This window comes from Schistocerca americana, chromosome X, assembly GCF_021461395.2.
Source record: "Schistocerca americana isolate TAMUIC-IGC-003095 chromosome X, iqSchAmer2.1, whole genome shotgun sequence".
NCBI classification, from domain to species: domain Eukaryota; kingdom Metazoa; phylum Arthropoda; class Insecta; order Orthoptera; family Acrididae; genus Schistocerca; species Schistocerca americana.
Genome location: NC_060130.1, coordinates 754,539,667 through 754,560,609, shown reverse-complemented (window position 1 = coordinate 754,560,609; position 20,943 = coordinate 754,539,667). Strand labels below are relative to the sequence as shown.

The window sequence follows — 20,943 nt, the reverse complement described above, 5'->3', positions numbered from 1 at the left end:
GGCGAACGAAAGGTTTCCGTTTGAGGGCGTTGCTGTAGAGTATATGCAACGTAGTGTGACCCCGGTGCAGGTATATAAGCACCGAAATGTAGGTTAGGGATTAGTGTGGCATTCGAGTTTTTCTAACGTGCGTGCGTTAAATGCGCAAACGTGAACTGTGACGACGTTGTTACCAAATGAGTCCAAACAGGACCAACACTGCTTCATTATATCGCACGTCCCCATACCGCAAATGTCGTACCGCGTAAGTTGCACCAACTCAAGTGGTAGACATTCGAGCATCCGATCTGTAGTGTAATATCTCCCCATGCGATTATCACGCCTTCTGGACCCTAAGAAAAGCCTTGAAGCGTCAACGATTCCTGTTGGACGACGAAATTCAGCAGGCAGTTATGGACTTCTGTTTTACCAAATGGGTATCTTTAACCTCGTGCGTCGCTGGTATGATTGCATCAATGTTCACGGTGGTTTAGCTTGATAATCATACAGCTTCTGGACTGTACGGCCTTCAGATGATCGACCCTTATACATTCGCGACTGGTGCATGGGAAGGACAGTCAGTAAAACTCCAGATGAGCCCTAGTTTCTCATTTTCCCGTGGTGGAAATTTCGCGAAACGTTTGTGGAAGGAAGTAATATGTTCAAATGGTTCAAATGGCTCTGAGCACTATGGGACTCAACTGCTGAGGTCATTAGTCCCCTAGAACTTAGAACTAGTTAAACCTAACTAACCTAAGGACATCACACACATCCATGCCCGAGGCAGGATTCGAACCTGCGACCGGAAGTAATATGTTGTCCGACTGTTCCTGGAATGTACGCTCGCGGAAAATCAACACTAACGGTAAATCTCTCTGTGACGCACGATGCCATTCTTGTACTGTCTGCCGATGGAGTTTGTTGAGCGTAAGATTCTCACGTTAACCGAACGATCCAATGACGAAACCTTCCTCGCTTGGATAGGTCTTTTCTCTCTCTTCCATTAATCCTACCTGCTAAGAGTCCCGGGCCAATGAGCAATGCTCAACAGTCGGCCAAACAAGCATCTTGTGAGCCATTCCTTTTGTGAATAAATTACATTTTCTTAAGATTCTTTCATTGCATCCCAGGCTCTCATCTGCTTTTCCTACAATCAGTTTTAAGTGGTCATTCCAGTTTAGATCGCTCTGGACTGCTATTTTTAGGTATATTAGGGTTGTTACAGTTTGCAGTGATTCGTCGCCAATAGTGTAATCAAATAGTAATGGAATTCTTCGCATATTTATGTGCAATACATTACATTTGTTTGTGCTTAGGATCAACTGCTTGTCCTCGCACCAACTATCGATCCTCTGTAAATGTTCCTGCATTTCGCTACAGCGTTCTGGCGACGCGTCCTTCGTACAGGCAACAGCATCATCTGTAAACAGCCTCATGGAGCTTCCGATATCATCCACTGATTTACGTATTGTTAACAGTAATAGTCCTATAACACTCCCTTGGTGTGCTCCCGAAATTACGTTTACATATATTCACTTGTATGGAGTGATTTAGGGAAACTATGGAGCACTCTAGTCAGAATGGCCTGGCCAGGATTTTAGTCCTGCCACACCCGAATATATATCTAGTATCTGACGTACTGAGTCTTCTTCTTCTGTCCCTCTCTGCTGATTTCGCTGTCGACACATTAAACCCTAACAAAATTATCCACATGATTTGTAAGCATATTATAGTCTTTCCATTCGTATTCCGAACGATGTCTTATGTCGGTTTATTTTTTTAATGAAGAATAATGTTCTCCAGTAATTTGTGTATGTGCTTATTTATAAAACTAGTTTCTTGCACGTGGATGAATCGCGACTCAGATCCCAATGAGGCAATACCTGTTTCGGATTTTCATCGCCTCTTAAATCAACCCAGAAGAACGTCAGGGAGAATTATGACTCATTTAGAAACTCAGTGATGGCACCTTGATGCTTAGGATAGCTTAAGAAAGCATAAATGAAATTCACGAATGAGGTAGAGCCGAGGTCACTAGATGCACAAGAAGATGGAATCAGACTCTACCTATCAGTGACTTCCCTAAATCACCATAAACAAATACCGTTGTACACCTGTCAATTAAGTCAGGTCCATTACTATTATGTAACATTATTAAAACTAAACACCAATTTCGTATCCAGCGATTTGATTACCACTGGATATGAAACGCAACAGCAGAAAAAAAGTAAAAACATAATGAATTAAGACAGCCACATTGGAAGCAGTATCGTAGAATGCGGCATGTCAGTGCGAGGCGAGTTCACACAGTAATAAAGTTGCAATCGGCAACTGTAATCAAATAAATCATTCACAAAGAGCTTGAGTAATTGCGGAGCAGGTTAAAAGCTTGTTAGTATAAGAGCACCTGTCTTACCTGTCATTAATGTGCCTCATTTCTTGTACAAATGCGAGTTACGGAAGCGTGGCTACGAGTTTCCCCGTTGAAACTGTCTAGTTCCCAATAAAAAGACGACAGAGGCTGACATCTTGCTACGAAAGGTGGTTATGTGTAGCAGCAGACGTGAGTGAGTGTACGTTTGGTGCGGTTTGCACGTGAGAAAAGAGTTACCTGAGCAATACTTCGCATAGCTACGCTGGATGAGATTAATTAAATTCATGAATCAGGGCATTTGTTTTCAAATCTGTCGTCGGAAGCATGGTGTTAGTCCACAAGATCTAAAATTCCGGCAACTCTGCAGTTAAATGCTAGATTTCAAACCCGAATGTTAATGGTCCTAGTCCCTTTGGCTCTATTATTTATTTTTCCTTTCTGATACAGAACTTGAATTGGGTCAGCCTTTTATCATCTCCAACACTGAGGCTAACAACTCTGCCTGCTTTGATGTCTGACTTTTTTTATAATCGAAGGATCTGCTATCATAATAACTGGATAATTACCGAATGTGAATTTATTTATCGAATTATGATCAAAAGTATACGTGAAATGATGTGACGTGCTCTTCAACGATCTTAATTACCACATGGGAGTCCGGAACCTTCAAACTGTTTTAAAAACCTTTTTTGGTCCATATAGTACCCAGAAGAGCGGTAAATTATTGAATTACTTTTAGCAAATGGGAGTAATGATCACCTGCCTCTATTAATGCACTGCTATGTAATAAAGTATCAAACACAGTGCCAATTTCGTTGCGCGTCTTTCTTGTCTCAATTCCTTCACCTTTCAACGATTCTCTCCATCTGTCAGGTCTCTGCGGTACAATCCAAAAATTCTCATAAAATATGATCTAGTCCAAAAAATTATTAATTTTTGGATGTTTATACTGCGCTGTGTTTTTCTAGTGAAGAAAAACCATGTGCATTGCAGAAACGAGAATGAGGACCAGTCCTGCAATGGTCTCGCCAACGTTATGATGTTAAAACAGAAGCTTCAAAGAAATTTACTGGTTCGATAGTTAGCCTGGAATCAAAACAGAAAATTGTCTCTGATCATCTGTCATATAATATGTGGGCTCTACACAGGTCTGCTTTTGGTATCGAAACATACAAGTTACTTACATTAACACTATGCTGTGTTGATCGTTCTATTCATGTAGAGAGACACGTTTTACACTCACGATTGGAAGAAGAAATAGATTGGTCACCGGAGAAGGTTAGAATGGGTACACGACCTAAACCAACGACAAACACCGGCTTGATTGGTTGTTACTGTGCTCTACATTCTTTCAAATACATCAACTGAATTCATCATTTCAAAAGGAAGTTGAGTTTTGAATATAATCGTTGTTGACAATTCACCTCTCTGAAATTTCTTTAAAGTTTTTCTCTTCTGTTGTTTCAGCCTAAGCAATATGTTGAGTAAACTTAACTGCTTTTGTATGCATTAAAGTTTGTATGTGTTCCACTACTCCAATACTTCTATAAGGGCACTGACTAACAAGTAATGCCTCCATAGTCATTATGAGTAAATGAATGAGAATAATTAAATAAATGAACTAATAAATTAATTACTAAGTGTGACTACAGACAATTTGTGCCACACCGGAACTCGACCCAGGATTTCTTGCTTTTCGTGAGCAACTGTGTTAGCTACAAGGCAATGTGAGTACTCCTCCTGGCCTGAATCAAACCTTCATTATCGCTAATGTTTCCACCTTTGATTTGCAAACACTACTACCACAGGTTCTCCCACGGCATATGTGGTAATGGCACAACTGGTCCTTGGGGGACTGTGATTTACACAGCTACAGAAGTACATAACTTTTGCATTAAATTCACTGAAATGGAATGAATGGCGCCAAAGGGGACGGAATCAGTGAAGATGGAGTGATCCATAGCATTTTGGAACCAAACGGTCTTTTCTCAAAAAAATGTCTTCTCGAACAATAGGATCACGGCTGATTCTTTACTACGCTTGACAACAACATCTGTGAACAAGTTACGATGTTTTGTCAGGAACAACTCTCTATAATTTATTTTGTTCGGGAAGACGTGCAGTCACAATAAATATTTTTACTAGCCATATGTGGAATGATTCAATCCAAACATCAATGAAGAACGTCTGTTGCACCTGCCGCATCCCATATCTATTAGGCTCTGTCAGTAATGTGAGGTTGTCCTTGTGTGTTTCCCTGTTTTTCTCTGGATACACAACGGTTCTCAGTTCACCAAATTCTAACATACTCAGCAGAATGTACTATCTGAGAGCAATGATATCGACACAGTGAAAGCATCAGACCGAAACATACCAGCAAGACTCCTAGTTTTTCTCAGAATGTCTTCTTTACCATTAAAAGTAGGAGTGATTAATCATAAAGTTGTCAACAATGCATATTGCTCGCTCTGTTTGTTCATGAGACTCAGAAGGTAGCAGGTACCTGCACCGAGGTTGATGCTGTATTCCTTTACTTCCGGAAGACATTCGATACAGTTCCAGACTGTCGCCTAATTAATTAAATACGAGCCTACAGAATATCAGACCAGCTGAATGACTGAATGAACAACGAGATCATTAGAGACGGAGCACAAACTCGGATTAGGAAAGGACGGGAAAGGAAATCGGCCGTGCCCTTTCAGATGTACCATCCCGAAATTTGCTTGAAGCGATCTAGGGAAATCACGGAACACAGATGTAAAACAATGGTCGTACCCATAGCGAGTGTTAAAGTTCCTTTGCTTTTCACAAAGTATGAGTGACCTAGTGGAAAACGTCAGAAGTGCCATGTCGCTTTTTGCGTATGATGTTGTTATGCACCAAGTCACATCGTTAGAAAATTGTAGCAAAATGCAGGAATACCTACAGATGATCAGTACTTTGCGCATGGATTGGCAGTTGACAATCAGCATAAAGTTTGCCATATTGCAAATAAATAGGCAGATTGTGCAGGAATCTGCGACTGTTTGCTGATGATGGTGTGGAGTACGTGAAATACTTCGTTGCTGAGTGACTGCAGGAGGATACTGTGGTATCGATAGCTACGATGCCACGGCATAGGTGCAAGTTCGTAGGTTGGCACTGCGACACCGACACAGACGACAGCGCCCGTCTAGCCGGCGCTGTGCAGCTCTACGAGCGCCGCTCCAGGTTCACCCACTTGATTCTACGGAGACGACCTAGCAACATTGTTTCTATTTCATAGTGGGTGAGCTACTACAGATTTTGCCTTTGTAACTTCTGGCCAATGTAGCTTTGATAGATCCGGCTGCGCACCTACGCGGTCCTCAGTGCAAAGTTACGTATGTCGTTGACTAATATTCTCTATTAAATGTACTTTCACGTAAAAAGCGGTGCCGAGATTTTTACCTCACCTGCTCTTACTCGCTTCCTACATTTGGCCAACCATTCAGTTTACAGGAGCAGACCCACGAGCCGCCTTCCAGGCGGGATACAAAAGCTGATCCCATCCTCGTCGCCTGCTTTTGTATCCCGCCTGGAAGCGGCTCGTGGGTCTGCTCCTGTAAACTGAATGGTAGGCCGAATGTAGGAAGTGAGTAAGAGCAGGTGAGGTAAAAATCTCGGCACTGCTTTTTACGTGAAAGTACATTTAATAGAGAATATTAATCAGTGACATACGTAATTTTGCACTGAGGAGTACGTAGGTGCGAAGCCGGATCTATCAAAGCTACATTGGCCAGAAGTTACAAAGGCAAAACCTGTAGTAGCTCACCCACTATGAAATAGAAACAATGTTGCTTGGTCGTCTCCTCGGAATCAAATGGGTGAATCTGGAGCGGCGCTCGTAGAGCTGCACAACGCCGGCTAGAGGGCGCTGTTGTCTGTGTCGGTGTCGTAGTGCCAACCTACGAACTTGCACCTACGCCGTGGCATCGTAGCTATCGATACCACAGATACAAGATGAATCAAAAAAAAATTTATAGTTGGTGTTACGAATGGCAGCTTACTCTAAATGTAGAAGGATGTAAGTTAATTCGGATGAGTAGGAAAAACAATACTGTAATGTTCGAATAGAGCATTAGTAGTTTACTGCTTGACACAGTCACATAGATTAAATGTCTAGGCTTAATGTTGCAAAGCGATATACTCAAAAAATGGAACGAGCATGCAAGGGCAGTAGTAGGAAGAATTTTAGGGAAGTATGGTTAATCTGTGGAAGGAGGAGGACATAAGTGTTTACCGTTCCGTCGACAACGAGGTTACTGGAGACGGAGCACAAGCTCGTATTAGGGAAGGATGGGTCCCTTTCGCAGGGACCATCACGGCATTTGCTTCAATCGATTTAGGGAGATCACCTATGTCAGGCAGGTTTGAACCGTCGTCCTCCCTAATGCAAATCCAGTTAACCACTACGCCACGTCCCTCGGTCATCTGTGGATGGAGAATGCGTATAGGATATTAGTATGACCCACTGTTGAGTACTGCTCGAGTGCTTGGGATTCCCACCAGGTCGGGTTACAGGAAAACATCGAAACAATTCTAAGGTGGGCCGCTAGATTTGTTGCCAGTCAACGCACCAGTAATGTGGAGGAGTTTCAAGAACTCAAATGGGAATCACTGGAGAGAAGACAACGCTCTTTTCGAGGAACACTATTGAAAAAATTTAGAGAACAGAATTTGAACCTGAACTGCAGAACGATTCTACTGCTGCCACCGTTCATTTCGTGTAAAGACCACGAAGATAAGATAAATTAGGTATCGTACGAAGGCATATAGATAGCAGTTTTTCCCTCCTCATTTGCGAGTGGACCAGGAAATGAAATGGCTAGTAGTGATACAAAGTACTGTCCACCACGCACCCTACGGTCACTTGCGGAGTGTGGATGTAGATGTAGAAGACGTAGAATCCTTCACTCTTCCCCATGGAACACAAGATCCGCATCCGCTTTCATGTGTTGCTCGGATACTTGAAAGTACATGCCTTCCGCGTTCAAAAGAGAGCTCCGGAGTATCCTGCGAAGACTGGGCATGAACAGATACACTGACAGCGGAATTTAACGCGACTTCGAAGCTGCAGAATCGCTACAATCGAGTCAGTGATCATACTGGTGCAAGTTGTAATTTACCGAAACGTCATAGTTCTTATATTTACTCAAAGCACAACTCTCACGCAGGGGGATTGGCCATGTTCCACGTCCTCTTAATTTCTAGCGTCGTTAGCATATGGTCGGCAGCATGTTTTACCGTTGTTACGAAACCGCTACTACAATCGTGACGAACCGGGTACTCCAAACTAGCCCTCGTGCAATAGTGATTGATTACTCTGAATTACAAGTCCAAGAGTCTACGAAGTGACAGCAGACTTGAGGCACCGGCAATTAAATACATAATTCTAATCATGATAGAGTTCACAATTCACTCTTTTTAAAACAAAACAAAACCGAACTGGTAAAAATTGCTGTTAGAGGGGGAAAGGAGGGGGCGGATGTGCCGGACAGGTTCTGGCAGCTCACCTTGGCTACCGGAGTCATGCGTTCGAGTCGCGGCGAGGTCACTGCGGATCGCTGGCCAATGCTCCAGCCCCGCGCGTGTCTACGCTCCGTTAGCGAGCTTACCTTTCTTTTCTTTTCGGACTTCAACTTTACTAGGTCTGCAGAGTGCTGCAGTGTACGCTGACACAGTTAAAAAATGAAGGCCACCGTGATACAGTGAAAATGGAAACAGAAAGAAATAATGCTACAAAACCTCGCTTGTATTTCATTCAGTTTATGTAACCTTGTCGAAGGCCGCGCCATTCTATACATCGAGTATGCTCTACACACAGTTTTCATTTAAGTGTCCTTAATCATGTCACGTCTACTAATTTAAAGTTTCGGAATACAAAGTTAACGCTAGAGAAAGGCGGTATTGTTAACGTTAAAATAGGTACATTTGGATAGAACGCGTAAATTTTTTTTGTGGATCAGGATCATTTTTATCAGTTGCGTGTCATACAAGCGAATTTTTTTTTTTTTTTTTCAAATGAAAAAGCACCAATTGAAAGTGTTGGCTTTACATGGGATCCTAAATTGCGCTGTTTTTGTTAGTATGTTACTTAAACGCAAAGACTGATTGTCACAACAGGTAAAATTTTAATTCTTACTTGACCATAAATTATACAGTAACTGCATGTAAATGCTAATTGTAACAGAAATGTCGCTATATATGCTAATAAATTGGAGAATAAAGTAAGAGCCAAAATTTAGATTTTCGATTTACCATATGTCAAGTTTTCAGAAAATTCACGTATGTTAACTAACTGAGACTGTCTATGGGCACTGTATGTAGCTCTTAAAATAACAATCTTCGCTTTAAGATTGTAGTTTTACTTGAGATTCCAAAACCTAGATGCGGAATAAATCTCTAAACTGTAATGCTACTTCGGAGTATGTGTGATTACTGATTCTACACCCCATCCACGTAAAACATTCCCATATCGTAACACCACCTCCATTGCACTTCACTGTTGGCACTACACATGATGACAGGTAACGTTCTGCACGCATTCGTCAAACCCAAACCCTTCTCTCGGATTTACACAGTGTATAGCGTGATTCATTGCTCTATATCACTCGTTTCCAATCATCCACTGTCCAGAGGCGTTGGCCTTTACACCACCTCAGCGACACCTAGCGCTAACTGCAGAAATATGTGGCTTATGAGGAGCTGATCGGCCAGTGTACCCCATTCCTTTTAACTTCCTACGCACAATCCTTGTGCTAGCTGGATTGCTAATAGCACTTTGGAACTCACGAGTCATTCTTTGCATTAATTCCATGCTATTTTTTTACAACCACCCTCCACTATCTCGTTGGTCCCAATCCGCCATTAAATGACGTCTACCTGGTCTTGATTTGGATGCGCGGTTGTTCTTTCGCGTTCCTATTTCACAGTTTCACAACCGCATCGCCAACAGTTGACCTGGTCATTTTTAGAAGTGTCAAAATGTCCCTGGTGGATCTATCATTGCCGGCCGGAGTGGCCGAGCGGTTAAAGGCGCTACAGTCTGGAACCGCACAACCGCTACGGTCGCAGGTTCGAATCCTGCCTCAGGCATGGATGTGTGTGATGTCCTTAGGTTAGTTAGGTTTAAGTAGTTCTAAGTCTAGGGGACTGATGACCTCAGATGTTAAGACCCAAAGTGCTTAGAGCCACTTGAAACATTAACGTTAAAATAGGTACGTTTAGTTGGAATGTGTTTCTAATATATTCACAAGTGTTTTTTGGGTGAGGATAATTTTTATCACTTACGTCTGATACAACCCAAATTTTGTTACGATTTCAAATAAAGAAGCACCAATTAAAAATGTTGACTTTACATGCGATCCGAAATGGCGCCTTTGGATGCTGCGTAGTGGCGCTGCGGGCACGAGACGCGCTAACAAAAGTATGTAAGTGGGGCAAGGTAAGCGACTTTAACAAAGGGCAAATTATTATTAGGCAGAGCCTGTGAACAAGTATCCCGAAAACGGCGAGGCTGGTCGACTGTTCACTTGCTACTGTCGTGAGCATCTATGGGAAGAGGTAGGAGGACAGTGAAACTACCACTAGGGTCTAAATGGTTGGACGTCCACGACTACTCACAGAACGTAGGGGTTCGGAGGCTTTCCTGCTCTGTAAGGCAGGAAAGATGGCGATATGTGATCTCTGACGAAAAAACACAATGCTGGTGCACGCACAAGTGTTTGTGAGGACACCGCTCATCGTATATTATTAAAGGTGGATCTCCGCAGCAGGCCACACCTACGCGTTCACATGTTCACCCAAGGATATCATCAATTGCGATGGCAGTGGGCACGGCACCATCGGGATCCGACCGTTGATCAATGGAAACGTGTCGGCTCTTCGGATGAATCATATTTTTGCTGCGCAAGGTTGATGGACGACTCCAAAAACCCAGTCATCGAGGTGAACGACGGCTCGAAACGTGCAGTGTTCCACGGACGCAGGCTGGTGGGAGCAGTATTATGCCATCTGAGACCTCCTGCGCTTGCATGGGATCTGTGATAGTAATCGAAGACACACTGACAGCTCCGAACCACTTGCATCCCTTCCTGCTTGATGTCTTCCCCGATGGCAACGTCATCTTTCAACAGTATACTTGTCCGTGTCTCGGAGCTAGAAGCGTGCTACAGTGGTTGGAGGAGCATTATAGTGAACTCTCGTTGATTCGCCTGACGTAAATCCTATGGAAATCAGCTGGATCGCTATCGGGCGCCATCACCACGTACGAAATTCAGCGGCCCGTTATTTACACGAATTACATAACCTGTGGGTAGACATCTGATCTCCTGCCGGAGGTTCGAGTCCTCCCCCGGGCATGGGTGTATGTGTCGTTCTTAGCGTAAGTTAGTTTAAGGTAGTTTAAGTAGCGTGTAAGACTAGGGACCGATGACCTCAGCAGTATGGTCCCTTAGGAATTCACACACATTTGAATGTTTTTTTGAGGTATCTGATGTCACACACCTCGACAAACGTACCACAAAACTGTCGGATCCCTGAGCTAGCACATAGGAGAATAAAGTAAAAGCCCTAATTTTTGATTCCTGACGCACATGAACACCACGTTTTAAGGTACCAGCACAATTAGTATACATTTTTAGTTAGATGTCCACTTATGTAAAGTAACTAAGACCATCTGCGGAAATTGCACAGACTTCTTAAAATAACAGTAAACTACACTCAGATTTTAGTTTTACTTGACATTCTGAGCCTAGACGTAGAATAAATCTCTAAATTCTAATTGGGGGAATTCGTGATTACCGAATATACTTCTATGCTTCTGAATGCTATAAAAACGTCGCTGTAAGCTACAACCTGCCCCCCTGCATTAATGTGAAATTTAGAGGAGACGCCTCTCTGAAACATATTCGACCTGGCGATGGCAACGAATCTGAATTCCCGGCTCATCAGTCCGACATAACACCAGAACCATTGGGAAACCGTGCTCATTCATGACCGTCCCACAGTAGGCTGCAACAGTACTTGGACTCGGTCAGCCCTGCTGACAGCATCGCATATCTACTCAGTTTATTTCTGACTTCAGGATAGCACTTCCAATTCAGTGAAGCATTCGTCGAATTGTGCTGTTTGAGGCTTTCCCGGGGCTGCATCTGCTTGATAGGTTCCCGGGAATTACGCCGATAATATTGTAAAAACCGCACAATATTTCAGCGAGACAACTGCCCGCCATCTTCAGGTGCTACTGTCGCGTCGCTGAGAAGCTCGCCAATTTATATGTTGGCCAACACCTCGCGCGCGCGAACAGGGTCCGTCGCTCCCGGCCGCATTTTCCCGCGCTGCGGCGCGCTTCCGCAGACCGCGACCCGTTTCTCCAGCAGAGGGCTCTGCTATTCGGCGCCGTTTGCGATTGGTCTTCGATGACGTTCTAGAAAGCCAACATATAAATTGGCGAGCTTCTCAGCGACGCGACAGTAGCACCTGAAGATGACAGGCAGTTGTCTCGCTGAAATATTGTGCGGTTTCTACAATACTATCCGGCGTAGTTCCCGGGAACCTATCAAGCATTCGTCAAATTACTTGACACGTTTCGAGAGTGATGAAATACTTAGTTGCCAACGGCCTTGCCGCAGTGGTAACACCGGTTCCCTTCAGATCACCGAAGTTAAGCGCTGTTGGGTTTGGTTAGCACTTGGATGGGTCACCGTCCGGGTCTGCCGAGAGCTGTTGGCAAGCGGGGTACACTCAGCCCTTGTGAGGCCAATTGAGGAGCTACTTGATTGAGTAGTAGCGACACAGGTGACGAAAACTGACAAATGAACGGGAGAGCAGTGTGCTGACCACGTGCCCCTCTGTATCCGCATCTGGTGACACCTAAGGTCTGAGAATGACGCGGCGGCCGGTCGGTACCTTTGGGACGTCAAGGCCTATCCGGACGGTGTTTTTTTTTCTTTTCTTTTTTTTAATACTCAGTTGCCTAATTTCGTGTATAGGTGCTGTAACTTTATAAACGTGTGCCGTTGTCGCGGATAGTCCTGTAGTGGTGCGATTGTGAATACTGATGACATACGAGGGTTATTCCAAAAGTAAGGTCCGGTTATAAAAAAAAATCAAAACTAAAATGTTTTTTCAAAACAATTGTTTTATTTACATTCCTTACATCTTTATCTATTTTTCTACATAACTTCCATACTTATTTAAACATTTGTCACATCGTTCAACAAGCTTTTGAATGCCCATGTTATAGAAATCGGCCGACTGTGACGATAACCAGTCCTTAACTGCTTCTTTCACTTCATCATCTGTGTCGAAGCGCTTGCCGCCGAGAAACTCCTTTAAGTAACGGAACAGGTGGAAATCACTTGGCGCCAGGTCCGGACTGTAAGGAGGATGGTCCATCTGTTCCTATCCAAATTTCTTGATCAGAGCTTGCGTTTCATTTGGAGTGTGGGGTCTGGCATTGTCATGCAACAACAAGATTCCAGACGACAAAAGACCACGTCGCTTATTCTGGATTGCACGTCGAAGTTTAGTCAGGGTAGCGCAGTAGGCGGCTTTATTAATCGTTGTTCCTCTCTCCATAAAGTCGACTAACAATACTCCACGTCTATCCCAGAACACAGTCGCCATAACCTTACGTGTTGAGATTGTCTGCTTTGCCTTGACCTTGACTGGCGATGACGTGTGACGCCATTGCATTGACTGACGTTTAGACTCTGGAGTGATGTGAGAAACCCATGTCTCATCCCCTGTGACAACATCGTCTAAAAGACTGTCACCTTCCTTATGATATCGCTCCAAAAAATCAAGAGCAAAAGCCATTCTTTTCATTCGTTGGGGCTCAGTAAGCAGCCTGGGAACCCAACGGGCACACAATTTGTGAAACTTCAAACGTTCAGACACAATTCTGTACAAAGTTGTTCTACTCACATTCGGAAAATGCATGTCTACGTCTGTAATAGTGAATCGGCGATCTTCACGAATTTTTTTGTCAACCGCATTGACCAAATCGTCTGAAATCACTGATGGTCGGCCACACCGTGGTTCATCGTGCACATTATCCCGTCCTTCATTAAAAGCTCGCACCCACTTGCGCACTTTACTGTCGCTCATTATGTTAGGACCGTACACTTCAGTAATCTTCCGATGGATTTCCGCCGCTGAATTGTTTCTTGCAGACAAAAACCGTATCACTGCCCTTACTTCACAATCGGCGGGCTGATCAATTGTCTTAAACATTGTAAAGTGACACTGTGAACTACACTCAGCAACAGTAACAAAGCGAATGGCGGCGTTTGACGCGCAAGGCTTGCCGGGAGTCGGCGCGCATGCGTGTTTTGTCATTGGCGCCAAATTTCAATAGTTACGGCGAATCGGACCTTACTTTTGGAATAACCCTCGTACATCCAGTAGGTCTCATTTCATTCCGTATAAGCATTCCCCATATGAGGATACCAGCACCAACTTGAACTGCTTCATGCTGACATGGGAGATCTGCTGCATTCGCCAAATACTCTTGGTGCCAAACATAAATATGTGACAGGAAGAGAACCGTATACTACCGAAAGTAACTACTGCTAGGGGATTGTGTGCTTGCATGAAGCAACTATACATCCACGTATCTGGGACAAATAAGATTGGTAACATATATAACAAAATGATTACAATTGAGATTAGCAGCAATTTACAATAATTTACTCATAGAAATCTTACAAATACTTAACTGTAGTACGAAGTTAGGAAATGGTAATACACTGATAATCATAAATAGAGCTGCACGCAAAAAAAACGACCCATTTTTATCAGTTGCGTGTCATACAAGCGAATTTTTTTTTTTTTTCAAATGAAAAAGCACCAATTGAAAGTGTTGGCTTTACATGGGATCCTAAATTGCGCTGTTTTTGTTAGTATGTTACTTGAACGCAAAGACTGATTGTCACAACAGGTAAAATTTTAATTCTTACTTGACCATAAATTATACAGTAACTGCATGTAAATGCTAATTGTAACAGAAATGTCGCTATATATGCTAATAAATTGGAGAATAAAGTAAGAGCCAAAATTTAGATTTTCGATTTACCATATGTCAAGTTTTCAGAAAATTCACGTATGTTAACTAACTGAGACTGTCTATGGGCACTGTATGTAGCTCTTAAAATAACAATCTTCGCTTTAAGATTTTAGTTTTGCTTGAGATTCCAAAACCTAGATGCGGGATAAATCTCTAAACTGTAATGCTACTTCGGAGTATGTGTGATTACTGATTCTACACCCCACCCATGTAAAACATTCCCATATCCTAACACCACCTCCATTGCACTTCACTGTTGGCACTACACACGATGACAGGTAACGTTCTGCACACATTCGTCAAACCCAAACCCTTCTCTCGGATTTACACAGTGTATAGCGTGATTCATTGCTCTATATCATTCGTTTCCAATCATCCACTGTCCAGAGGCGTTGGCCTTTACGCCACCTCAAGCGACACCTAGCGCTAACTACAGAAATATGTGGCTTATGAGGAGCTGATCGGCCAGTGTACCCCATTCCTTTTAACTTCCTACGCACAGTCATTGTGCTAGCTGGATTGCTAATAGCACTTTGGAACTCACGAGTCATTCTTTGCGTTAATTCCATGCTATTTTGGCCGTGGACTCGGGGAGCGTGGGTGGAGCTGTGACGTCGTGAGAATCGGTTGGTATAGGAGGGCCCCAAACCTCTGTTCCTGCCAGTGTGACAGCAGGTAGCGTCATTAGAGCGTCACCTGAAAATACTCGATGCCCAGGCGCCTCATTAGACAGCGGATTTCCAGCCTAGACGAGTTACAGAGGGTCCGCATCGTTACTGCGGGAGACTCTGTGGTCCTATCGTCCTGTTGCGCGCCAAATGGCCGTACGGGCATCACCATTGCCTGTTGTTGGCGGGAATGGATACAGGAAGGCACGTATGCACGACATGTAGGATCCGGACTTCCAGGAGCACCAGGAGGCGGCAGGACCTACGGATTGTCCGCCATTCACTATCAGATCCAACGACAACGATGTGTGCCATTCAGCGGGCTGTCCTGACATCTACACAACTTCCCGCAAATGATAGAACCATTGGTAGGCGGCTGTATGACACAGGGGTCGCCACACGCCGGCCGCTGCGATGCCTGTCACTCACACACCCGCAGCGTCGTGCCCGACTCGCCTGGTGTCGGCAACGATGGACATGCGGACTGGCAGCGGGTCATCTTTAAGAAGAGTCTCTCTTTTGTCTTGGATCCGACGACCACCGGGCTGGTGTCTGGAGGCGCAGTGGAGAGCGCCGCGATGAGCGGTTTGTGATCTCCCATCGCACGTCCCGCCAGCCTGTTGTGATGGTGTGGGAGCGGTATCCATGGCGACCGTTCACCTTTAGTCTTCCTAACGTGCTCGTGACGTTCGCACGGTACGTGCAATTGGTGGCTATGCCATTAGTGAACGCCCACGCCCACGCCTTATTTCAACAGAACAGCTCTCGTCCTCTTAACGCTGTCACCTCCCAGTCGTGTCTTGCACCTGTGGATACTCTGCTATGGCCAGCCGAATCGTCCGATCTCTCTACGATCGAGAATGTGTAGGATGCCATGAAGTGTCTCATCAGGACTCCACATCCAGCAACCAATTTACGGGAACTGTGTGTTCAGATGCACGTAGCATAGGATGGAGTATTACAGGGCTAAATCCGAGACCTGTACAACTACATGACGCGACGGCTGGGCGCATGTATTCGAAACACTGGGAATCCAATGTCATACTAGCACGTACATTTTATGGCCATGTAGCACAACACTTGTTGGTCCTTGAAAGTCGCGAGCTCTATCTTCTTATCTCGTGTTTTCTACAGAAAATCTCGTGCTTGTACTCTTGTTAACTTTACTATTACAGAGATCGCCTAAACTTTATTTTTTTTCTTATTGGTCCTGTGCGCAACAAATAATTTACTTGGTCTTCCTCTGCCACTGCTTGATCTGCTGCAGTCCATTATTTAACAAAAACATAAAAAAACCTATTATTCATGCTGAGTGCAATGCATGCTCTGTATGGCGGCTCCTGCTGCTGCTTACTACAACTACATATAATTCAAGAGAAAGGGTTTGGTCAAATCTAAACTCGATAAATGATAACCCAGACAAGTAATTCCTTTTTTCAAAAACTATATTCTGAAAGCGATTCTTTCTCATTCAATTAACAACGCTAGAAGCTGTTTGAACAATCGCTTCGTATGTAAATCTGCCTCCAGTGGCATTAAAGCAATATTACAAATTAATCAAACTCTTGAGACAGACTGAAATACTTCTCAATTAAATACATAGTGAAACAATTCCCTGACAATTACAAAGTAAATCAGTGACAAAAATCAATACTTAATCTATTCGCCTAACAATGGTTTCCCTTAAGAATTCAACTCCTATCATAAAATTACCGTCTGCTGCTACGCACATACACAAACCCTTTTCTTTAAATTAATAAGCGCGCTGCAAATTATAAAAAATATCAACTCAATACCAAATCCTGTGTCGCTGCTGGCGGACGCGGCAGTACGGCAGCTCAGCGACGACCCCTCGCCCAACACACGTGCTCACTACAGCAGGCGGGCTCCTACACTGGCTTCCAAACTGCCACTAATTAACCCGTGCGCTGCCAAGCACGACAACAATATCTTAGATTCCAGAGCTTGTGTATGCACGCTGTAGCCAACCTTTAAATCCTAATAGAGTATTGCCAACTCTCATCCTTCCAAGTTGAAAGCGTAATCATTTCGTATGTGTGGTACCAGCTACGTGCCTGCCAACGATGATCACAATCCGCTTTATCCTTCTGGGTGCAGCTGTTTTTATGACGATGGGTGTAATTCATTGTTCACTTGCACTGATGTATCTTTAACTCTGGCCTAATACTGAAACCAGTGAACGATAACTACGATCACTTGTAGACTGTCTAGATGACGAACTAACAGACTGTCGAGTTGAACTCTTCTTCGGAGGCGACTAGAGGTGCAGCTACTGTCTTGCTACTGTGTGATACCAACTGATGAATAAAACCTTGTGTCCCCTTACATCAGCGTTGGCCGGATGTATGTTCACTTGGGAACTATCTGACGCAAAAAATAATCCTTGCTTGAAGATAGCCTTACCGAGTAGCATCTGATTGTCAGGCAGCTCAGCGCTCTTTGATGTATGGCTGTGTTCCGTATCTTCTGGGAGACACGGCAGGATCCATCGCCTGATGCGATTTTCAGTGCGCTCATACATTGTCTACAACGAGTATCAACATGTAGCGATTCATCCGTCTAGACCGAGGTGAGTGACGCTGTGGTTAAGGTGCTGAACTCTAAGTCGTACGAAATGGGGTTCAAGTCCTCAAGTTGGAATTCTGAATTAGGCGATTATTGGGATGTTTCCGTCATCAAGGGTATGCCTGATTTCCTTCCCTGTCCTTGCTCACCAAAGACAGCACTCAGCCATTAATGACTTAGACGTTAAACATCAATTTCCAATTGCCATGATTCCAGGTGCCTTTACTGCATGTATCAACGTTACGTTGGTTGTCTTTCTGGACTCATTAAATATTTCTGGCATGTGGCGTGCGTATCAAGTGAGTAAGTGTAGTGGTAAGACACTGGAATAGCGTTCGAGAGTAGGGTGGTTGAAAGCCTGTCTAGCCACCCTGATTTAGCTCTTCTGTGGCTCTCCTAAGCCGCTAAGGCAAATGCCTAGACTCTTCTTTTGAAAAGGACAAGTCCGATTTCCTTCCCCAATGCGAACTTTTGCTCCGTCTGTAATGACGACATCATCGACAGGAACACTTATCTCCTTTCCTTCCTTCTTTCTGTTTTTTACAATCATTACAAACACTTCAGTTGTCTAGCGTTTTCTGTACCGTATAGCGTGGAGATACTTGAGTTCTGTATGGTCCATTCACATGAATGTAACCACTGGCTATGTTCGACGTCACGTGCAATAGCCATTCACAGACGACAGGTGGCAGCATTAGCAGTGGAGGGAATATAAAGCGTGTCAGTTGGATGCGGAAAGCATTGCAATCGCTGTCGTAATGCAACAACAGAGCGATTTATTTGACTTCCAAAATGGCATGATCATTGGATTTCAGGCCAAAGGTGGAAGCATTTCTGAAACGGCAAAGTTTGTAAACTGTTCGCCTGCTGCAGTGGTTAAGGTATATGGTGTACGGCGAAATGGCTCTATCCAAAACCGGAGCCGAGGCAATTGTGGTACATCACGGGCCGTAGATTACAGGGTTGAACGACGGCTGCGGAGATGTGTATGGGTGAATAGAGGTGCAATTGTTGAGTAACTGACCGCCCAGGTGAACCAAGGGGCTACCAACAGTGTCTTCTCAATGACTGTTCAGCGAATGCTGCGTGTGGGCTTCCACAGCAGGCGCCTGCTTCATGCACCCATGCTGACTGCTGTTCATTGGTGATAAAGGCTGGAATATGCACGCCAGTACTGAATCAGGATGTCCACTGAATGGCGAAAGATGACCTTCTCCGATGAATCACGTTTTATGCTCTATCAGACAGATCTCCGTTTGGCGTGTAAGTGGACGTCTGAACGCAAACACCCCGCAACCAGGAGGAAACGTTATAGTCTGGAGCATGTTTTCGTGACATTCCCTGGGTGATCTCGTCACCCTAGAAGGCACAATGGATCAACACAAACGTATCTATTCATGGGGACTATGTCCACCCCTACATGAATTTTGTTTCCCCCCCTCACGATGGCATCTACAGCAGGATAATGCAACGTGTTATACAGCTCGCAGTGCACGTGCGTAGTTCGAAGAGCACCAGTATGAGTTTGTCGTACTCCCCTCGCCACCACACTGCCTGGATTTCAACTGAATCGAAGATCTGTGGGACCACCTCGATTGCACCATGGATCCTTAAGTGAGAGACCTAGCGCATCTGGCCACGTCATTGCACTCGGCATGTCTCTACTTCCCTGTCGGTACCTTCCAGAATCTCATTCTCTCTCTTCCTGGACGTCTCGCGGAGGTCCGCTCTGCAAAAGTAGTTATTTAAACTTTTGCCATGTGCTCACATTAATGTGACTGGACATGTTAATATTGTTATTGTTTTGTTTTGATTCACGGATTGTCGACCATGGCTGCTCTACTCACGGGAGCCCTTCGCGCAGTGGCCCATGAATGATTCATTGCCTGCAATGTTCTATCCCTCCTGTCACTCTGTTAACATCTGATCACTTGCGCTGAAGTCGTGGATATCGCTCATTCTGTGCGCGACTGGTACTCAAATGGCCAATGTAATGTTTGTAAATTTTGCAATCACATCGCACTCCTAGCTATTTTACTCGCCTCAGTAACGGAAACTCTTTCTCTCCCAATTCTTTGAAAGACATATTTACTCATCACTGATAAATTTAGTATTTCTCGCCGTGAAAATAATAAGATGTAGATTTCTATTTTCAAGCAAAGCCGGCAGTTATGAGAGTGTGTAGAGGATCCAAACTACAACAAAATGGTTCAAATGGCTCTGAGCGCTATGTAACTTAACTTCTGAGGTCATCAGTCCCCTAGACTTAGAACTACTTAAACCTAACTAACCTAAGGACATCACACACATCCATGCCCGAGGCAGGATTCGAACCTGTGACCGTAGCGGTCGCGCGGTTCTAGACTGTTGCGCCTAGAACGGCTCGGTCACTCCGGACGGCAAACTACAACACTATTTACGTATAGGCTATACAGGACGTTTCATTATTATGGGAGCAAATGGAAGGACCGAGTAGAGGACAATGAAGCAAGCAAATAATCCTAATAAACATAGGTCCGGTAACTAATACACTCCTGGAAATGGAAAAAAGAACACATTGACACCGGTGTGTCAGACCCACCATACTTGCTCCGGACACTGCGAGAGGGCTGTACAAGCAATGATCACACGCACGGCACAGCGGACACACCAGGAACCGCGGTGTTGGCCGTCGAATGGCGCTAGCTGCGCAGCATTTGTGCACCGCCGCCGTCAGTGTCAGCCAGTTTGCCGTGGCATACGGAGCTCCATCGCAGTCTTTAACACTGGTAGCATGCCGCGACAGCGTGGACGTGAACCGTATGTGCAGTTGACGGACTTTGAGCGAGGGCGTATAGTGGGCATGCGGGAGGCCGGGTGGACGTACCGCCGAATTGCTCAACACGTGGGGCGTGAGGTCTCCACAGTACATCGATGTTGTCGCCAGTGGTCGGCGGAAGGTGCACGTGCCCGTCGACCTGGGACCGGACCGCAGCGACGCACGGATGCACGCCAAGACCGTAGGATCCTACGCAGTGCCACAGGGGACCGCACCGCCACTTCCCAGCAAATTAGGGACACTGTTGCTCCTGGGGTATCGGCGAGGACCATTCGCAACCGTCTCCATGAAGCTGGGCTACGGTCCCGCACACCGTTAGGCCGTCTTCCGCTCACGCCCCAACATCGTGCAGCCCGCCTCCAGTGGTGTCGCGACAGGCGTGAATGGAGGGATGAATGGAGACGTGTCGTCTTCAGCGATGAGAGTC

At 44.8% G+C, this 20,943-nt stretch overlaps 1 protein-coding gene and 1 pseudogene across 1 annotated transcript in view; both read left to right on the top strand.

The window, feature by feature from the left end:
* The window catches only part of LOC124556299 (secreted frizzled-related protein 1-like), a 416,152-nt gene that overhangs the window by 178,723 nt on the left and 216,486 nt on the right, over positions 1-20,943 (top strand). The gene's annotated exons all lie outside the window — the stretch shown is intronic.
* On the top strand, positions 11,988-12,106 carry LOC124557191 (annotated as a pseudogene).